General features: G+C 43.1%; 1 protein-coding gene across 1 annotated transcript in view; it reads left to right on the top strand.

The window, feature by feature from the left end:
* Nucleotides 1-15,000, top strand: part of PROX1 (prospero homeobox 1) — a 49,617-nt gene that overhangs the window by 22,183 nt on the left and 12,434 nt on the right. The window lies entirely within an intron of this gene.

Raw genomic sequence — 15,000 nt, 5'->3', positions numbered from 1 at the left:
AAATGCATTTGCTTTGTCCAACTGCAGGATAAAATGAGTACTCAAAGTAAATGCTCTGTTTTCTGCTGTAACAGGTTTGTGGCTTTGATTAAGATTCCTGTTTACAGGCCAGCCTGGTAGCTCAGCAGACTATTGTTATCATTAACATGCTGACCCTCGGCGATACCACGGGAGAGTGTTTCTCCCTGCTGAGGATGGCAGTTTGCATTGTTCAGGTAGTCAGATGTAATGATGCATTTGAACAGGGTGTGCATGTGGGGGAGGCTTGAGTAATCCCATCTCTTGGTGGAGTAGGAAAGCAATGGTGGTACTAATTATTAATTTTTTTTTTTGTCTGCACCATTCCCTCAGGGTCAAGTTGCATAATGATCCCCCTTTGTACAAAAGTGATTTTTCAGCATGAGGAGGGTGATTTCCTGCCTAAAATCCTTCTGATGGATTTTTAGCAGGACTTATTCTCATAGCACATAAATTTAGATGATGCAAAAAGTCTTAAGTGAAGACTTTGTTGTCTTTCTTGGTTGTTTCCCCCTCTCCTGGGCTGGCAGAGTTTTCTGCAAGGATGGTTGTGTGGAAGGGGCAGATGAAGCAAGAGAGGGGAAGAGAATGTTCTCAAAGGTTTTGCCATCCATGGTGGGTGATGGCAACATCCCAGGCACTCCCAAGGCCTCTGGCCCTACTAGGAACTCAAGCAGGCACAAGGCAGGAGACTCCCACCCCTGGGATGTAGGTCTGCCCTGATGCCAAGCCACAGTCACTAAATATAGGAACAGAAAAAGAAATACACCAGGATATAAGTGTGACCAACTTTTAACTTGTGCTTAAGATTCCCTCAAGTTTCTTCTTAGTAACATTTTTCTGTTCATGAGAACATAGGTTGAAATGTTCCTTGCGCTCAAAAGTTCTCATACTCTTGATGGTTTCAGACACTTATTACTCATTTTCAAAGTGTTATTACCAGTGTTAATGTAAGTGTATTACTCCAGTGAAGAATTTCAGGGAGTGTATTTGTGTTTTCAAGCAGATAAGAAAACATAAATCTCTTGTTTAGTACTGCTAGTGTTTGCAGTCTCCTCAGCCAAGGGTCCTACAGTGGGTTGGAAAGGAGCCCCTTGGTTTGTTTTTCTCCATCGTTGAGGGAAAGAGATATTACAAATGGAGATTGCAAATTCACTCATTTAGTCTTCCTTGTGTTATGTACTATAATGAGAATTTCCTAGAGTTCGGGTCTTCGTTTTGCTGAGGATCCAGCAGTTATGAGAATGTTAAGCTGTGTGGTGCAGTGTTTAACGTAGACAATGTAACTTTTCCTGATAAATGCCCATCCCCTCCCCCACAAGCTGGAAAGCAAAAATGACAAGTACTGTAATGTTGAAATTGGATCCAAAAGGATTTAGCAAACTGAGCATTTGCCATATTTAGCATCATCAAAGTTCCTTCCTCTCATACTTCAATGATGCTTTGCTGATCTTCTGATTAGTCTGATATGCTTAAATCACCTACACTGTCATTCCTAAACCCTTCCGTTTGTCTCTTCTCGGGTCACATTCATGCATATACTTCATGTGTATAGGTCTAAACTGACTGTTAGGAAAAAAATTCTGAAGTTAGAATGTGTTTTTGGTCCATACCAGGCTGTGCCATTGATTTGTTCAAGAATTTGTGATACTGTGTTCCTTTCCCTGGGCATTGCCACTGACAGCTTGTAGCAAAGTCAAATAAGATGTTTAACAAACCACATGTCCTATCATTTTTAGCTTTGCCATTGTACCCTTGTGGCTGTGAGCCAAAGACAGATCCAAGGCCTCCTCCCGTGCGGTGCAACTTTGTGTTTTGTGTGTACACGTGTGTAACCAGTTCCACATTTTTCTCTCTTGCAGTAGGGTTAGCTGGAGAAACGTGCTGAGCTGAATAGAACAATGACGGACTGAATTTTGAAAGGGGAAAAAAAAAGAAAAAACAGTTTGGGATTTTTTTGTGGCAGGTCAAGGTGCTTCATTATTCTGGGGCCATTCCTCCAGGGAGGAAGAAGGTGGGCTGTCCTGGTGAATGAAAGCTACAAATGTCAGTGTCCCAGCTCAAGTTGGTCAGAAAGAGAGCACAGCTTGCTGTGCCACTTGATATCTGTCTCATCTGCAGTGTTGCCATAGGCTTTTTAATGCCAGCTGCAATAATTAAAGTCAGGTATTGTTGCTATGCATTACAGAAAGGAAAACAAAAATTAAATAATTTTTTAACTCTCTTTCAGAATCTGCCCTAGCTCAGGTCATCAGAGCTCACAGTTGTGACTCTTGCAGGATGGTTGAAAACCAGGGCAATACCATGTTTTGAGTTAAAATAGAAATATGGTTGAAAAACATGAGTTGAAAAAAAAATTAGTTTAACATGATTTAAAAAATATAAACAGAGGAGTTATATTCAGATATATGTACTTAAAACAGCCAAAAGAAACTGGCCTGGGGACAATGCCTGAATTTTAGCCTTGCTTTGTCTCCCACTCTTGTCAGTCATCCTTGTTCCCTGGCATTTTTTGGCAGTTACCGTCACTCTCCACGTATTAACGCCTCTCTGCACAGTGCCCGTTCCTTCTCCTGGTGGGCATGTAACAAGTCAGCCTTAGTTCTGAAGTGTCAGGGTGCCTGTGTGGTGGCAGTTCCACTCTGTGCCCCCTGCCTGCTCCTCGCGCTTGCCCCGCTCCTCCGCGGGGCGGGCGAAGCAGAGCAAGGCCAGCATGCGCCATGCTCCTGAGCTCAGCCCCCCGCTGCCTCACGGGAACTTGCCCGATTTTGCAGATGCAGTTACTGAGATGGATCACAATAGTGAGGTGCCTGCCAAGCTGTGCTATTTGCACAAACACACTGTCTGCAGTTTTGGTGCGGCGGGGCTCGACACGAGGATTGCCTCGTTTCACGGCGCTCGTTACGGCACGTGGCGCTTCCAAGGGGGGGAAAACCATTTTTAAGGAGTTTGCCCTTCTTTTGGCAGGGGAAAACCATACTAGTGGGAAAAACCTAATTAAGACCAGTTGTACTCAGGTCTTAGCAGAGTGTTTAACTTAAGGCACTCTGAGTTAGTCCCATAAAAATCAATGGGATGATGTAAAACAAGTCAAATAACACCACCTATAAAATCTAAGTAATAACCCAGTCACGTAAGCGGCCTGCAAGCCCTCGAGAGGAACGCAGGCTGCCAACATTTTCAGAAGTGATGATGATTTTAGGTCAATTTCATTTTGGGATGTTCAATAAGAGTCACTTTGTCAGGAGGTCCTCAACAGTCCATTCCCTGAAAATGAAGTGTGCCCAGCACTGGATCCAAAAATTAAGACATCCTAAATTATAAAAACTGCTGGCCACTCATATTGCTTATTTTAGGAACCTGTATTCTTCCCCAGTTTCATCTGCAGGATTCATCTTGAGCTGAATTGGTGTTCATCAAAAGGAGAATTAAAGTCCTCAAACCTGATTCTCATTTAAACTAAGGCCACTTTTGAGTGGTTTTGCAGCAGTTAGGCACTGTAAAATACAGTTTATAACCACCCTAATACTCTGGAGCAGTGCAGAGTGGCCTCAAGAGAAGTGAAATTAAGTCTGTAACCTGCTAACTTGCATCCCAAAGGTTGCTCTTTCCATGCAAACTGCCCTGCTGTGGCAGTCTCCACGCTTCTGGTGGTACCAGCAGTGAGCACAGCCCAACGGGACAGTTGTTTGTTTCAGTATGCCACTCCTCACATTTCTCCCTCAGCTGTATATTTCCTCCTTCAAGGGCTTTATTGTTGTAGTGTTTCAACATCGTTCTCTGCACTCTTAAAGACAGAGTCGGAAGGCTGCTGTCTGCTGATCTGCAGCAAGGGGGGTAAAGCTGCTCTGGCAATTTGAGAATAACAAATGTAACTGTCCTGAGTCCTCTGAAGGAAAACTGAAACATAGGTGACCAGATGGTATTCCTTTTTCACTTAAAAATCTTGGTTGCAGGGAACTTAATTGATGCCCTCTGGCCTTTTTCCTTTTTTTTTTTTTTTTTTTTTTTCCTTCCCCGTTCTAATTTTGAAGAGACTCCCTTGTGAAACAGCAGAGCTTTCCTTGAAACTGCACAGGACATGAACCTGGTTTTTAATCAAGTAACAGAATCCACGGCTTGCAATAGAAGGTCTGTGCATTGCATGTATCAATTAATGCTTATTAATCAGTTTTTGCAGTTAGTTGAACTGCAGGCCGTAGTTGGAAGCTATTAGGGAGAGAGTTGTGAGAGGAATACTGTTGCAGCACTACACCCGGCTCTGCTGTTTGTGTCCTTTGGAATCAAGGTGTTTGTATAATGAAGTTGGCATGTTGATATATGATCTATTTTTTAATGTCATTACAATTTTAGTTCCCTCTGCCTTTTTGTCATTGGGTTGCATTTAAGCACAGCAAGCCCAACTTTAAACTTCCTTACTCAACAGCTTTATTAGTTATAACGTACCGTGACCTTTCTCAACATTCTTAAAGAAAAAGATACAGTGTAATGTCACTTTACTTTGCTTATTGTTCTTTGTTGTGGTGAACAAAGCATTTTCTACAGTGGCTATAGCACATAATTATACAGCTTTCAATAGCGGTGTCTTGGCACATATCAAAGTTCAGAAGAGCCTTTAGAAAAAAAAAGATGTTTTGTGGCAGCCTAGGGAGGGTCTCATCTTTCCTTCAGAAAATAGTTCAAGGCTCTTCTGTCAAGCTTCCCTACTTAGAGCTTTTTCTCCTCCTGCTTCATAAAGTTTAAAGGGGATTCAGTGGAGTTCTATGATCTATTTCCTTTGAAAGATTGTTCCTTTGCACAGAGAAGTCCTTTGACTTCAAGAGTTCACAGATTCATGTCTTTAGGTATCATATGTCTGACCTTATCAGTTACTCTATTTAATGTAGGAGAAAAAGTCTCAACTCTTTGTGTTTGTCTGTTTTGCCTCTGTGAAATGATTTGGTGAAAAGACCATCCTTTTTAACACACCACTGAGAGGCCGTTTCTGACTGTAACCTACCCTGTGGTTCTTCTAAAAAAAAAAAAAAAATTGTCCTTGTGTTTTGTGTATGGATGATTTCACAGTGAGAATAGAATTATACAAGGACAGACACACATAAAAAAATCTTTTGCTCTTTTTTCCTAAATGATCTATTGGCTATTTTGGTGGCTGCTACTCTGGTTCCCCAACAGGCACAACCATTTAACAAACACAGAGATAGCGGCTGGAGTGCTGGGCCAGCAGTAGGTTTTCCCTTGCTTCGACCTACCCCAAAGGCCTTCATAATTAATTGTCCTTCAGAGATGAGGAAAGTTCAGAGACAGTGTGTGTAGCGATGTCTATTGTCTGACATTCAGTTCTCCTTCCCTCAGCTCTTTTTCTTCATTCCACAAAGGGTTATCAATAGGAGCAGGGAGCAAGCTCTCTTCTAACAGCTGCTGGTGGTGGCTGTAGCTTTCTGTGGAAGGTATCATTGTGTTCAGCCATCTATGGATTAAATGGCTGGAAAAGTTCTAACAACCCTTTCAAACGGACGTGTTTATTTCATCTAGATTACACAGACCTATTTAGCTAATTAAAAACTTTCTCAGAACCCCTTCTCTCCTATTCAAGGCAAGGAAAAAAATTAAAACACTGCTGTAATTATGAAGAATGGCTGCAATGAAACTTTGTTAAATAAATGAAAAATTTGATCTGTCAGCTTTGATCCAAACTCACCCAAATACGCAGAGGCTTGTTTGTTGAGTTGTTCCGTGGTTTTGGTTTGTGGTTTGTTGGTTTTTTTTCTTAGAGGGAAACAAGGTGCACAGTAGAAAAAGCATAAAAGAAAACATTGATATAAGCTGAAAAAGAAACAAACACTCGCCCAATTTAAAAAACTGTCACAGTTTGTACTGTCTCTGCTCCTAACATCAAAGTGCAAAGGCACTGGAGTTTGCTAAACAGATTATTAATATTGTTGTGCCTTCTGTGATTAATTTAGAATCCACTGTGGCATAATTATTAAACTTCATATACAACAGTACAAAATTATATACATGCTTCCTTGTTTTCCCTGATGATATGCTAAACAAAGATATGGTGGGGTTAGTAGATAGGCAAGAAGTATAGTCAAATTAGAGCTGTTTATTAACAATCACTATGTTACTGCTCCAATTAATTGGGCGAAGCCAAAAAGGACAAATACAATCATTCTTCCACTGAACAGTTTAACTAGCAAATTAGGGGGGTTTTTAATTTTTTTTTCATCTTAAAAAAAAAAAAAAAAAAAAAAAAAAAACACCACCAAACCAAAAAACTCCACTATGGACCTTCACCTGCGTTCTTCACAAATACATCACTTTGCAATGGGAAGAAATAATCATATAAAACATTTTCTGGGCTCCATCTCACTTCCTGACTGTTAAGAAGGACTGCACAACCATCAAGATCAATTATTGTACTGATTAAGTTATTATGTCTGGCATTTTGAAACAGGTTTTCTGTATTTAAGAAGAAATTGCATACAGAGTAGATGCAGCTAATACAGTAATGCAAAAAAAGATCATAAAAAATTAAAGTTATTCTTATGAATCTTTCATTAGAAGCAATGAAAAGGGACATTGGTGAAGCCAAGTGCTTTGTTCTTCTGAGCTCCTCGTGTAGGTCCAGATCCTGCAAACAATTACGTACTTGAATGTTCCTTCTGTGAGAGTCCCGTTGGCACCTTCAGCCTATCTCCTGCCCTTTCACAATTTCCCCACTTTGGCCTGTGGCAACACTGCTAGCAGCCTTGTTCTACTTTATCAAATGGATGTTCCCTTTAAAAATTGACAGATTTGTGTAAAAAAAATATATATACCACAAAATCACAGAGCTGTACAAAGGCAAACGCTTGCTTTTATGCAGGAAGAACTGCTGTGAAATGATTTAAGGCTACTCAGAGCCTTTCCGATTACTCCCCACCGCAAATAACATGTTAAGTACTAAATTACCCTAAGCGGTGTTTTATTACTGATCAATAAAATAGTAATCTTGTCTTTTAGCATGGAAAAGTATTTTAGCTGGGTTTCTTCTAGTTTAGTTCAGGGATAGCTGTAAAACAGAAGGCAAAATCATCGCTGCTGTCCCTAAAAAAAAAACCAAACCAAACAAAACAAACAAATTGAACCCCATCCTCATTTGTTTCTAGCTTTGCTTTGAGGGAATCCTAGGATTGTTCCAGCTGAATGGTGTTGGGTTTCTGTTCCTCTGTGTGTGTGAGCATGCAGTGATGGTGTGCTGGGGGGTTTTTTGGGGTATTTGTTTTTTTAGTTTTGCTTCTTTCACAATTATTTACCAGTACTCATCTTTATTGCCCCCTCCTCTTCTCAAACAAAACAAACAAACAAAAAAATCCCCTTCACCCCCCTGAAAAAAAAAAAAAACGAAAAATAAAAGGAACCCACAGAAACAAAACAAAACTTGGCAAACTCTTCTGACTCCTAGTGCCATTTCATTTAGCATTCAACAAGGGGTACTGGGAATTGAAACGTCAACTGGAGATCGAGAAAAGCACCAATTTATAGTGTGTTAGCCTTGCACAATTCAAGATTTCTTTTGCTGGCTGCACACATTATACCCAACATCTCGCCACTCTCTTGTGGCAGTTGTGAGGAATGGCTGTTCCTTCCCGTGTGTGTACTACAGGCCTCTAAAGACCCTTATTTATTCTCTCCCATGTCACCTTGTGTACAGTCTGGTCTGTGACACTGATGGTGATTATGTCATTATTTTGCTCTGGGGGCTTTGGCACATCTGCAGAGCTGATGCACATCTTCTTTGTTACGCTGGCATACGTCCCATATCGCAAATGCTTCATTAGCCTTACTGCCTGCCTCCTTGCCAGACAAGAATACCCAAATCCAAGCTTCTTTTTCCTCTGGTCTTTTGTGTCTGTGATGAGCCTTTATTCATCTTCATAGTTCTTCCCTGTTTTCTATTTTTCTGTGTAAAACCGATTTCCAGATGTCCGTCGTTCTCCAAAATCCCATCGTGGATGAGGAGTGAGAAGCAAGGTGAATTTTAACCCGTGTCATCCCTCACTCTCTTAGAGTCATCCCTTACAAGGTGAAATGCTTTTTCTTTCATTCTGTAGCTAGCAGGAATTCGTTTGGCAATTTTAAAACCTGGTGTTTAAAAAAAAAAAAAAAAAGGAAGAAAAAAAGAAAATAAATCAATAAATCTTACCATTTTATAAATCCTAGTTGTGGTAATGGGTAACATGCAAGTTGCACATGTTTTTTCCAGACTTTCTTCATTTCTTTTAGATAACATAGCTAAATTTCTCACTCAGAACTTTTGGAGGAGCAGCACTGTCTAATGAAGGTGGAGGGTGTTCATGAGACCTGATCAGCTGAAATTTCTTGTATCTGTTTTAATGTGTCACATTAGAAGGTCATAGAACATTTTGTACTGTGAAAATTGAGGAAAATGTTTGATCTTCTGAACTTTATCTAAGCTGTTCTATATAAATGTCATACCAGAGAGATGTGAAATAGTAGGTTAGCTTACTAGCTTTGTAAGATTTTTCCCTCTGTTTCCCACCCACCCCATGCTTTTTCTTCAAGACACGGAACTAAACTCTGGGCTGGATTCTCAATGTCTGGTGTAAATCAGCTCCAGCAATCATTGCAGCTAATTAATATATGCCAGCTGAAGAGCTCTCTTTTGTTGTGTTACTATACAGTCAAGTGTGTGAATATATTTTAAATGCCAATTGGAAAAAAGTTTCATTTAATTTTTTAAACTACACATTAAATGCAGCACTGAATTTAGAGTCACAGAGCCGTCATGTTCGTGGATGTGAGGTGGAGGGTGGGTGTTGTTTTTATTTTTGTGAGGCACGCTTGCCAAAAGAGGAGATCCCAGCCAATGCTGTCTCACAGTGCAGGGTCAGGGCTGTGTGACTGACTTTAACAGAAGCCTTACAGATAGGATTGCCCATCCTATAGGACTTGGAGTAGGTCACCTTCACGCAGAGCACTGTTTCCTTGATACATTCAATGTGTTTTAAAATGGACGAGAGTCAGGCTCTCATGATGTCAATTAGCAAACTGTCAAAATACTTCGGAAACCGTGGGAGAGGTTTAGCAGCGCTGTGACCCGTGCTGGTTTCTGGGCCAGCTTTCTGGGGTCCTGCCCTTTCTCAGAGCAGATATCCCTGGCCTGAGAGAGCAGTGGCAGCCCAGGTCTGCTCGCAGGCAGGCCTTGCAGCATTGGTGAGGAGTGCTGTGGGGATGCTGTTTTCAAACCTACCTAAATCTGTAAGGGCAAATTCTGAGGTTGTGAGGAAGTGGCAGCAGGATATTGCACAAATCCGTGAGGACTCAGTGTCCTTCACCTGCGTGATACAAAGCAAACCTGAGAGCAGGAGGAGATGTAGTTTGTAGCGGTTGTAACATTAACAGCACAAAAGTGAAGAAAAAGCATTCAGTCCAAGTGGGAGGCAGTCTTTGGAGCACTGGATTGCTTACTTACACGTAGCCCATCACCTGCAGCACCAGAGTATAGCTGAATTTTGTGCAGAGAGAGTCTTCCTGATAGGTAAGTGTGGGTGGGCGAGAGATAGAAGGACAGCCAGAAGGGCTGGCCGAAGGTAATCAGTGTTTTGGAGATGATTTCTCCCTTTAGATCTGGAAGGGGCAAGGTTCAGCTTTCTTATCTGCAGAGGGGGAAGGTACACAGGCGGGCTCTGACTCGTTTTGTGTGCCCTCTGTGGGGGGGCTGTTTCAAGGCTCTGGTGGAAATGTGCTGTCAGAAGAAGAGCTGTCCAGGTGGTGGTCCAGAGTGCTCAAAGAGGTGGCCTTGAACTTATTTCTCTAGTTAGTGGAGAGGCTTTGTAGAGAGCAGCAAACCAGGGTGGCATGATCTCTGTTGCTAAGCAGACAGACTGCTGCGATTGGGACTTAGGCACAACTGTGGCATAGACGTATAAATGCATTTAAAGCAGTAGTCTGCAACTTCAGAAAGTTTTTAGGGGAGAGAAGGGATAATAAACACGGCAAATGAAAGGTCTTTAAGTGCCAAATATCAGTGTTCAGCGGGGCGGGGGGAGCAGGGGCTGAAGCAGCTTATCTCTTACAACTGCAGAGAGAGCTGGCTCCATCAGATGAGGCCCAGCCTCGAGGTTATCTAATCCACTGCTGTCTGGAGTCGCACCATTTCCTTCCGCAAGGGATAAAGGGGACTCAAATGAGAGGCAGCTCAGCCCATTAGCATGTAAGACTTTGTCTTCTGGCCTCACAGGCTTGTGAGCCTCACTGGTCCCTAGCAGGTCCTGCACTGGAGCTTGTAACAGGGTGTTTGTAGCCCAGTTTGGCCAGCTGCATGCCTCAGGATGGCATCGATGGAGCAGTTTATCCCATCACGATGGGCTCTGGATGCTCATAAAAGCATGGTTGCACTGGGAGATTTTTCAGAATTGTTCAGTGAGAGCATAAGCTGGTGGAGACAGCTTTATTTGCAACACCCCTCACCCATAACCATGCACAATTTCCTTCCCCTGCCTTACCCTCTGCCACTGGAAAGAGGAAAGGAGGTACCCTCTGCCAGAGGGCATGCTTGCCATCCTCATGACACCCCCAAAAGGACCCTGGTGACAGCCTGCTTCTCTGCCAGACTGATTAAACACCACCTGCTTCCCATCCTTCTCTCCTATGTCCCTCCTCACTCCCCCAGCCCAACCCATGCAAACCAAGGAGGAAGAGGGCACAGTTGGAGCTTTTCAGGGCCAGACACAGAAGACAAAGGTGATTGCAATGCAGATATATATATATATATATATATATATATATATATGATGTATTCTAGGTGCATAATCATTTTAAACATCGCTTCTACTATAGTGTTAGTGGTTCACCTATGGAGCCAAATTCTACTGAACATAAAAAAATCCTTGCAAAATACAAGTTCTGTGAGCCACTTTGCCTCTGTATCCATGGTCTAACCAGCAGTTTCTGCATGCCTGGATCCTTCACACGTGGAAGTACACCATGAAAGCAGAGGACTTGCTGCTGGTGCAAGACATAAGCTGCTCATCTCGGTCTAGGCTGTACCTCCCAGTCCTTCTGAGTAACACATCACATTCCTATCTGGTTGGTGTGTCCAGGAGAGTATGCAATAACCTCTCTGCTGAGCCAGAATTAGGTGGTCATCCCTGTACTCACTTTTCTGGACAGGTTTTTTGTGGGCGCCTGTATGTGGTACCTGCCAGAATTTGGCAGCAGGGTACAGAATATGCTGCTTGGCATTGTAGGCAGCCTCTTGTAGCAGATTGCATTTCACCACAATGGACTGAGTTAAAGTTAGACTATTCTTGTGTGTGAGAGCTTTATTTTTTCTTTGGTCTTTGTATGAGACAGCTTCTGGAGTATGACAGTAACCCCTCCAGTGGTTCTTTCCAACATTTCCCAACACACACTACATGCCCAGCTAGCATAAGCTGTAGGAGCCTTAGTGATTTTTCCATTCTGTGGCACTGCCACTGGCAGTGCAGCAAGTTAAGGGCAATAAGTTTCCATTAGAGGCCTCTACATCTCATGCAGTTGTAATTCATCAGTATGGCTGAAGAGGAAATTTAATAATCTTCTAAGTAAAACGCTGTTGATGATTTCTGAGGATGGAGGAGAACTGAATTTCAAGGTGCAAAAAGTCTAAACAAATTGGAAATGCTAAGTCCTTGTTATTTTGTCTTACCCCACTCTGCTCCCAAGTCTTACCAAGTTTTGTGTTGGTTACGAGCACGTTGAAGCCGTGGTGTTGGCATGCCAGAGTAGCTCTGTTTCCGTGATGGAGCGGCTCATCCCTTGCACTGTGGGCGCAGCAGTTCCGGGACAGGGATCCCAGAGGGTGCAGTGCTGTGCGTGGGGCAGGACGGGGAGATGGGGAGATGGGTGCCCCAGGGAGCACCCCGGGAGGCAGCAGGGCTGGGAGCCCCAGCGAGCTGCAGCAGCGCCGTTTGCACTCAGCCGCCAGCGGCGCTCGGTGCTCCAGCCGCGCGGGGAGCCTGCGGAGTACTTCCCAGTCTTTATTTGTGGAAAAGCTTAATTGAAATGCAAGTGATTAAATCTAATGTATCATGCAGTATCCATTTTCACTGCACTACCACTTTCACTTCCCCGATATTATCAGGCATCTCAGCAGCCCCACTGTCAGGTTTTTTCCTTGTAAGAGCCATGCCCATTCTCTCTCCTCTTTGTGAGCTTGGCGGAGGAGATAACAGTAAGCCAGCAGTAGATTACTAGTGCTCCAAACTCTCCTCATGGGATAGGGGATCTCAGCTTTATTTTAAACAAACACTTTTAAAACACATCCTTAAATAATTTCCCAGCTTTTAAAAAAGAGTAAAAAAAACCTACACTGCAACAGTAAATGCAATAAGCAACCTCTGTTGTTTGCCTAATTTTTCTCTTTTGAGCCAGACTTGGACAAATGGTTTTCCCTTTCCAATACTAGGGTTGTCCCAAAAGAGGGGCCTTCTCTTTGTGTGGCACAGTGGGAGAACAGACTTTCCTAAACAGCCACTCAGTTTCTTGTCCATTTTTTTCTCTTTCCAAAAGAATCTATTTCTTAAGAGATTTGTGCAGCAGGAGTTGTGAGAGGAAACTTGAAGGCAAAAAATGAAGACTGTGGTGGCACCAGAGAACTGCTGCTGTAGCCAGTGGGATTGGGACACATGTAGAGGTGGGCAAAATGGCATCCTGCATTCTAGAAAGGTGCTGGTTGGAAGAAGAGTGTGTATGCTAGAGCATCCAAAAGTTGAGGTATTTTTCCTTTGTGTTTTTAAAATAAAGGCATCCTTTCCAACTATTTCCCTCTCCTCATAAGTGATAATGGAAGAGGAATTAGCCTTTCCATTGCCTGAGCCAGCCTGTTTTTTTTCTAAGAGGTGTCCAGGATGTTCAGCCAATTGAGTGATCTAATTAGCTGAAAATTGTTAATTTCCTTTACCTTATAAAGCACCTAACACAGAAACTGTTAAATAATGTTAAGTGTCAGACTTAAACTGAGAACATTGGGCCATATGCTGCCGTGGCTTTCGCGCCAAAAAGTGTAGCAACTTACTCCAAAACCTGCCTCCAATTCCTGTGTAGAAGCCAAAGCCTCCTGCTTGATATGCTGCCACACCAACTCACAGTGCTAAGATGGTCCCACACAGCAGCTCACTGCACTTGGAGAGCAGGGAATGTGCGTGAGGAGAGGGGACAGTCTGGATGGATGTGGCAGAAGCCAGGACACCAGCGAGGTGTTGCAGACGCTGCCCTTGCAAGCCTGGGAAATCTGATGGTGGGGCAGTGCTGCTCAGGGCAGCATTAGCCTGGAAAAGGCACCAGATCTGTGCCTGCAGCTCCTGATAGCACAAGTCCTGCTCTGCAGGGGGCCAGGGAGATAGGTGAGCTGCCTGGAAGCTCCTTCTTAAAGCAGGGTGGTCCCTGGGTTGGTGGAATGTGCTTAAGGGAGGGTTTGGTCTGAGTGTCACCAGCCTCTCTGAGCCCTGAGAGAAGTGGCTCCAGAGATAGTGTCATGTCTTACTGCTAGGGAGGGATGCAAAAGGGCTTGTCCTTGATAAGTTTCCTACGGGACATAGAGTGTGGATATGGGAATGTGCATTTAGGTGCCAACTCTCCCCCAAAGCCCACAGGCTTAAGCTTTCTCCTGTGAGAAGAGGCTCGGGGCTATGTACGGGGGACACAAGTGGAGTTTCTTAATTATCTCCTTTAAGAAGGTTTCTTTCTGCCCCCAAAGCTCACCTTACACTGACTTTGGGAGTGAGGGGTGCCTGTGCCAATCGAGTCTGTGCTTTGTATGAGTTTTCCTGGCAGAAGTATTTGTCCTGAATTCCGTCTGCTGTTGCAGTACCTGTGTTGATGTGGACTGCTGTGTGCACACACTAAAGCTCTCTGATCTGGAGTTAGCCATGGTGAAACTGTTTCCCCAGTAGTGGATTCATCATCCTGGAGAAGTTCTCCAGCACCTGTCTAATAGCTGCTGTTTATACCTTAGCCTTGGGTTCCCTACAGAGTTCTTCTGTATAGCCACTGTGTAGATCATCCAGCAAGAAGAGTGATCTGGCCTTGCCCCTCTCATCCCCTCCAGCCTGTTTACTCCCATCACCACGACCTTGTGCTCTGCAACGTGAGCAGCCTTCACCAGCCGAAGACCTCTGATCCTAAGTCCATGAGAGATTTTGGCTTTTCTGTTTGGCAAGATGACTTGCTGCCCACCAGGTCAACATGAATAAAGACTTTTAAAATCCATAGTGTCCTGCAATTGGAAAAATTGGAAAAAACATTCTTGAGCTGTCTATGGTGCATTTCTTTATTTCTGCTCATAGTTAAAAAAGACCCACGTACCAAGAATTCTACTTTATATAAAATTTGAAAGTAAAATTAATCCTGGTCCAATCTTATCATTTTTAAAGTATGTTTATCCAGCTTTGTAGTAGGAACAAGCAGACTGTTTGAAGGCCACATAGTTTTCAAACCTTGGTTGCAACACGTTACCCCATTTTGAAACCTTCTTTATCTAGCCGAGAAAACTAAAATCTGTTTGACAAAGTAGCACTCCAGCCAGTTTATCTTGCAATATGGCTTTAGCTCACAGAGCCTATTGATTTCCTTAAATTAATGTTTACAGAATGCTACTGAATTTCACTCAACGGGACATTGTTCTTTTGAAGCTTTGTAAAATATGATACAGAGTGTTACTGCCATTTGTTCCTTTGCTAAGACTGATGAAACATTTATTTTTTTAAAGCGCAGCCTTGAACTATAGCTGTTTCCTACAAGTGTGTTTACTCTTGGAACATTAGTAATACAACACACTATCAGACTCCAGCACAATACCACAGGCAAAGTCTGTAGGTACGCTCTGGCCAGCCTGGTCGTAGAAATGGAGCTGAAGTTTAACACAGATTAGACACCGTATGAGAAAAGGTTCCAAGCTTAGCCCAGCTGTCCCTGTCTGAAGGATCTTCAGATTTG

Source organism: Serinus canaria, chromosome 3 (genome assembly GCF_022539315.1).
Source record: "Serinus canaria isolate serCan28SL12 chromosome 3, serCan2020, whole genome shotgun sequence".
Lineage (NCBI taxonomy): Eukaryota > Metazoa > Chordata > Aves > Passeriformes > Fringillidae > Serinus > Serinus canaria.
The sequence above is the reverse complement of the archived record's forward strand: the minus strand, read 5'-3'. Positions and strand labels throughout refer to the sequence as shown.